General features: G+C 42.0%; 1 non-coding gene across 1 annotated transcript; it reads right to left on the reverse strand.

Moving 5' to 3' along the window:
- Positions 1-2,647: 2,647 nt before the first annotated feature.
- LOC127077447 (small nucleolar RNA R71) lies at positions 2,648-2,754 on the reverse strand. Its single transcript, XR_007787258.1, has one exon. It is a non-coding gene; the product is annotated as a small nucleolar RNA R71 (small nucleolar RNA).
- Positions 2,755-7,045: the final 4,291 nt, after the last annotated feature.

Here is a 7,045-nt window from a genome sequence, read left to right on the forward strand (position 1 = left end):
AAAGGAGTCTCTACTCCTCTGTCTAGAATGTACCCCTCTCCTAAGGTTGAAGCTCATAGTGAGAAGGATGATGATTCCTCTAGATCTTAGAAGGATATGGCTGCTGAAGGTTTGTGCTCTTTAGGGAAAATTGTGTCTGGTAAAAAATATGTGGCATCTACTACTGCCAATGCTTCACAGTCTGAGAAGCATGATGCTGCAAACAATGTGATTGACCTAGAGGATGATAGGTCTGATGATCAAGATGATAGCTTACTTCACCACTTAAAGCCTAGTGTGGCTAAGCGAATGAAGACTAGAAAAGGTAGATCTGCGGTTGAAATGATGTCAGCCAAAACAGCTAAGAATACTACTGGTGTAGGTGATAACACTGAAATTTACCGTATTTTCGACTCTGATTCCACATGCATTCTAGTTGTTTTATTATCATTTTGTTGTGTTATTGCTATGTTTTCCTTTGTTTTCAGGTTTTTACTTTAATCGGAGCCCCGATCGAGAAAAGGAGTGAAAAAGAGCTAAAAACCCTAAAATTCAGCATTTTGTACTTGTGGCCTACTCCATGGCTGGCGCCATAGACCCTGCCATGACGTGTCTAAGCTCAACTTCCCTCAACTTCAATGTTCCCCACTACTTCCACTAAGGCGCCTCATTTTGTGCTTGTGGCGGGTGCCACAAGAGGAAAGTTTTTCCCTCCCATTTTCAAGTTGAAGGGCATCCTTGTCATTTCCATCTTTTTACTTGCTTATAAATAGAAACTCGAAATCACTTTTACAATCATCCAAACTTAGAGCAGAGGCAAACTCATAGCAACTTTGTTTCACTTAGGCATATATTCAGTATTATAAAGTGGTAATCGCTTCGCATTGAAGTGTTACGACAATTGTGTAATCGAGTCTGTGATAGAGTCTGTAATCGAGTTTGGAGCACTTTGGAAGGAAGTTAATCCTGCCGCCATTTTCATTTCCGCATTGCAATTTATTCAACCCTCCGATTGGAGCAGGTTTTTATTACTTGTCTTTATCTTATTTATTTTCCCGCACTCGCTTTACTTTATTTATTTTCCCGCACTCACTTTACTTTATTTATTTCTCGCACTCGCTTTAAATTATTTATTTCCTCGCACTCGCTTTAAATTATTTATTTTCCCGCACTCGCTTTAAATTATTTATTTCCTCGCACTCACTTTACTTTTATTTATTTCCTCGCACTCGCTTTACTTTTATTTATTTCCTCGCACTCGCTTTAAATTATTTACTTTCCGCACTCGCACTACTTTTATTTATTTTAATGCACTTTTACTTTACCATGTCTAACTAAATTTATAAGGTTAGAATGTAAGGATCGTAATTGAACCGATAATCCATACAATTGTTCGTAGAAGAACTTAAGGGTTATTTTAACTTTCAACTTAAGTTTTCCCGCACTTCAATTCCGTTGGGTAAGATCGAAAGCCGTCCAACGTCTATCTAAACTTAATTGTTTTTAACTATTTCAAAAACAGCGAAAGCGCTTTGTTTAGTTCATTAGGAGATTTTAACATTAAGAAGAAAAGAGATTTTAAAACTATTTTCGGACGCGTTTATAAGTTTAGAGTCTGGTTCGTGAGAACCTCTTTTGGTTAAGAAATCCAGGTTATAATACTTTTCAACTTAGTCAAGATACTATATTTCTTAAAAATAGGTTTACTACTCTAACGCAATGCGCGCCTTTTTATAAGTGACAATAAGAGGGTTTGATTAGGGAGTACAACTCGGTTCTGAATACGCGAAAGCGACAGTTCCTGTTAAATTAGTTCTTTTCAAAGTAGAAAACATTGCCCATAAGTAGCTCTATTAGCAAGTACTTGGATTATCAATTGATTATGTGAATTACATTCGACACTGTCTTTATTAATTAATCTTTATTCAACACTTTACTTTTCATTGCACACTCCAAAAACACTTATTTTGATTGCCTTTGATAAACACCATAACAATAGATAACGATAGATTGACACTTGGTCTCTGTGGATTCGACAATCTTTTATATTACTTTGACGTGTTCGTATACTTGCGAAACACCGCATCAAGTTTTTGGCGCCGTTGCCGGAGACCAATTTCGTCAAATTTCATTTCCCTGTTGTTATATCGTTTAGACTTAGGCTATTTCCCGCCGTTCAATGCGAAGAACTCGTAGCACCGGATGTTTAAGCTTAGTATACCCTCTGGCGGAACCTGAACATTACGCTCGCGCACGTTTATTCTTTCATAGAATTAAGAGAGCTATGGCCGAAGATCAAAACCAAATACCTCTTAAGGACTTTGCTCAACCATTTAATGAAGAACCTAGTTCTAGTATAGTAAACCCAACCATCCCAGCTAATAATTTTGAACTTAAACCATCCCTGTTGCAACTAGTGCAACAAAGACAATTCTCATGTCTCGCTACTGAGAACCCAAACCAACATTTAAAAATATTTCTTCAATTAGCAGACACTTTTAAAACCAATGGAGCTTCTCCTGAGGCAATACGTTTAAGATTATTTCCTTTTTCCCTCAGAGATAAAGCCCTATCATGGTTAGATTCCCTTCCACCCAATTCCATTACGACTTGGGATAACCTTAGAAGAGTTTTTCTTGCTAGATATTTTCCCCCGAGTAAAACCGCCTTTCTTCGAAACCATATAACTAGATTTAACCAAAACCAAGGAGAATCACTGTTCGAAGCTTGGGAGAGATATAAAGAGTTGTTACGAGCATGCCCACATCATGGTTTAGAAAATTGGTTAATCATTCAAACCTTCTATAATGGACTTTATTACAACACCAAGATGACCATCGACGCTGCCGCAGGCGGTGCTCTAATGAACAAACCTTATCCTGAAGCTAGTGCCCTCATCAAAGATATGGCTCAAAACCATCAATCATGGGGAGTCGAACAAGCGACAGTTGAGAAGAAGGAAGCCCAAGGAGGAGTGCATGAACTAAGCTCTATAGACATGATTGTAACACCCCAAAATTTGCCCTCCTCATTCATGCATTCACTTTTTAGGTCATTTAGCATTTCATATCACATTGCATCATGTCAATCAGAATTAGCTCCAAGAAGCTCGGACATCATCCAGGACACTTTGTGGGTTCTACTTAGACGATCGATCAACACAAGGAAAAGACTTGAGGTACTACCAACAGGGCCAGATGGGGGCTATTCACCGTGCAAATCGCCAGGCTGGAAGAAGCAAGAATCTGCTGCTGAGCTGTCATGCTCGCTAGGCGAGCAGATGCTTCGCCTAGCGAAAAGTACTGTCATGCTCGCTAGGCGAGCAGGTCCTTCGCTAGGCGAAGGGCGCGCGTTTCAGAAAATATCAGAAAGATTTTGGGCTTGAGTTTCCCTCATTTGAGCCCACTACCCACGAAATCAGTCTATAAATATAAGAGTTGTAGTAGAGGACAAAACACTTGGAGTTTCACCGAAGAAAGGTCTTGAGAGAAGGAGACCTAGGAACTACTCTGCAGCAACCTTCAGGCAGCTCTGAGAAGTTCACTCCGATTCACACACTCTTTTGCCTCCGCCTCACGCAAACCCTAACAGAGCTTTGCAAATCCAGCCGCGCCGTTCAATCGGCCTCTCTCATCAGGTATGCCTTTGTTCCTATTACTCTATGCGTTGAATTTGAATACTATGAATGCATGAGGTAACATCAGGTTTTGCACACGGGTTTATGTTCGCGTATGAATATGTGAATAGTGTCTTGAATGTTTAATAATTTCGTTTCCGAAAGGAATGCCATAGGGTCTGGAATCCCTAAAATCGTACTGTTATCAGTGAGAAATCCAAAACCCGCAGGCGCTCGCTAGCCGCTTCGCTGGGCGAGCACGCGGCGAAGCTTCGCTAAGCTTTCGCTAAGCGATGCAGTCGCGAATATGACAACATTCGCTCTTTTTGTTTTGTTTTGTTCTAATCTGTCTTTGTGTTGCCATGGCATTGTTTTCCCTGGATTTCATCTTGTTTGTCTAATCTTTCTGTTGAGTTTTCGTGAGGGCTCACATACTTTTGCAGGGATACCATTCGGAGGTTTATTCTGATTACTCGTACTGACTGATCTTCTTTGATGGTCTAGCTGGAGAGATCTCAGGGTTGCTAATCCTTTAATTGCTGTAACTTCGGATCTTTATCCGTGTGGTAATCTTTTCCTTTTATCATACTTTATCGCTTTCTTAGCTGGAAGACCTTGATAGGAGGCAATGTTTGAGCCCCTTGGTGGCATTTTACTTTAAGATACATGTTTTGTATGGTGTGGTCGTTTCCCATAGGACGCGAGGCTTCGTATAGTCTCCCGTCTGCGCGCCAATCAAGGTAGCACTGTTCCTTCGCCTAGGACTTCCTTTTGGCATGCGCGTTCCTACAATGCGAACAAACCCTAAAACCCAAAGCAACATGTTATCTCCTTCTACTACAGGTGGGTAAGTCTCCAAAGGTCGAGCATCCGGTAGATTGCGTAGTAACGTTGTTCGTCCAAAACCCAATCCATAACCCCGTAGTTAGCCGAACTACGGCTTGCTCTGATTCTCATTTCAGATGAGATACGTAGGCATAAGACACGATGTCTTAGCGAGCACACATCCCCCCAACCCATAGGTCAGCCGAGCTACGAAGACTCTGATTCTCACATTCAGATGAGATACGTATGCAGTGGATGCGACATCCGTGCGAGTCATTTCTCTTAACCCTTTTTTAGTAAATAAACCCATTAGGTAAACTCACACCCTTTAGACAAGAATTGCAAAAGTGGATCCCGTAGAGTACTATGGATGCGTAGGGGTGCTAATACCTTCCCTTCGCATAACCGACTCCCGAACCCAAGATTTGGTTGCGAGACCCCGTCTTGTCCTTTCCTTTTTCAGGTTTACTTCGAGCGTTTCCTTTCCCTCCTTTGGGATGAATAACGCACGGTGGCGACTCTTCTGTCATTTTCTTTCGCCGGTTGTTTTTTTCGCACACTGTATTTTTCAGGTTGCGACAGCTGGCGACTCTGCTGGGGACCAAGAAGTTGACCTCTTGCTGGTCCATCTTCCCTAAGCGAGTCCCTCCTAGCTTTTGTGATTTCTTGTTCATTGGGTGTTCATGCTTTTGTACATTTATTTACTTACTTGCTTGCATTCATCTGCTGTATCTGTTGGAGCTGTTGTTTGTTTGTTGGGATGGGATGTTCTACGAGAGATAAGCCCATTACCCAGGCTTGAGTGTACACACAGGTTTTAGAGTGGATAATCATGAGGCTTGCATGGCATGTTGCTACGTTAAGTCGTTCGTGAAGAACCACACCCAGACGAGGTTTCTTTTGGATATATTATGTCCTACGGATGTTCCGTAACGACATGATGTTCCTTTAGAAATCGTCGACTCTGGTGACCATTTCCCGAGAACTCAGTCGAGGCCTCTCCTCCGAGACGTGATTATGTTAGCTCTGGTGGGCGCATTCTCGCTGATCAATCCGAGGACCCCGAGACTGGGAACTTGCTTTAGGATGTCCTGTTGAGGGGAGTCAGTGGAGGTCTTTTATCCCGTAATAATGCCAAACCTTCAGTGGTAAACGTATTATTCGCGACTGAAGGGCTGAAGTTGACGAACTTATGTTCTTAGAACCTACCAGTGAGGGGCGGGCTAAATTCAGGAAACCTTAACCTCCAACCAACCCGGTTTTCTGGAGCAGAGCTTTGATCTTTTATTATATTCCTCAGTGGTTTTCTCTTCAGACAGTGTAACCCGACAGATGTTCAAGCAGATACAACGATCCTGATTGACATGCCACTGCATTGCATTCACATCATCACATCATTTGCATTCATATCATTTAACACATGTTTATCCATTTCAAGGGGGTTTACATCTTCTTCTTGATTCCAGTCGGAGTTTTTCTGGTTCTCTTAAGATGGATATTGGCAGAAAGAGACTAGTCGCCTACAAGTTTCCGGTGGTCTGTCTGGAGCCCATTCAACAGTTGATGAAGTTAATGGATCCTGGTTCTCTAGAAGGATTTCGAGAGGATAACGGTTTGATTCTAAGTTTCGTCACGGTTCTTTCCAAAGATCAACATGACGCTCTATTCACACTGCTACAATTCTATGACCCTCCACTGAGATGTTTCACTTTCCCGGATTATATTTTGGTCCCTACTCTGGAGGAGATTGCCAGTTTTCTCAGAGTTCCTATCAGGTCACAGTTATTGTTCTACAGTTCTGAGTTTCCACCCGATCTCAGTATGGTTGCTTCAACCACATATTTGGAAGAATCAGTCTGGAAGGCTAATATGTGTCAGAAGGGAGAAGTTAGTGGTTTTCATCTGAGTTTCTTACTGGGAGAAGCAAAGAAGAAGCTGGAAGACGGTAACCAGAGGGGTTTCAATGCTGTGTTGGCTCTTTGTGTGTATGGGATTGTCTTGTTCCCTAATGTTGCCAAATTTTTGGACATGGACGCAATACGCCTCTTCGTGTTGAGAAATCCAGTGCCGACCTTGCTAGGAGATTTCTTTCATTCAGTGCACCACAGAAATAAGAATAGAAAAGGAGGATTGTTGAATTGTTGTGTGCCTTTGTTTTATAAGTGGTTCAGTTCTCACCTACCCAAATCAGGAGTGTTCGTTGATGTCAAGGACTCGTTGAGTTGGTCGAAGAGATTGATGGGGTTGAGAGCTGAAGATATTTCTTGGTGGTCCGACCGGAGCTTGCTTCGGGCAGATATTATTCATAGTTGTGGGAACTTCCCAAATGTTCCGTTGGTAGGAAGAAGAGGAGGAATCAACTATAATCCTTCTCTAGCAGTTAGACAGTTTGGATATGCTTTAAGAACTCCGCCTTTGGAAAAGGATGTGGAAGAATCTCTGTTTTTCCATTCTTTGCCTGATTTGACGGTATCCCGTAAGGCAGCTGAGGCCTGGCTCAAGGTGATCAAGAGAGGAAGAACCATTCTTGGAAAAGGAGATTGTAGAACTTACCCTCCGTATGAAGAGTGGCTTCAAGGAAGAGTCGAAGAGTTTGGTCTGCCGTTCCCTATTGAAGAACCTTTG

The sequence above is a fragment of the Lathyrus oleraceus genome, chromosome 4 (genome assembly GCF_024323335.1).
Source record: "Lathyrus oleraceus cultivar Zhongwan6 chromosome 4, CAAS_Psat_ZW6_1.0, whole genome shotgun sequence".
Classification (NCBI taxonomy): Eukaryota; Viridiplantae; Streptophyta; class Magnoliopsida; order Fabales; family Fabaceae; genus Lathyrus; species Lathyrus oleraceus.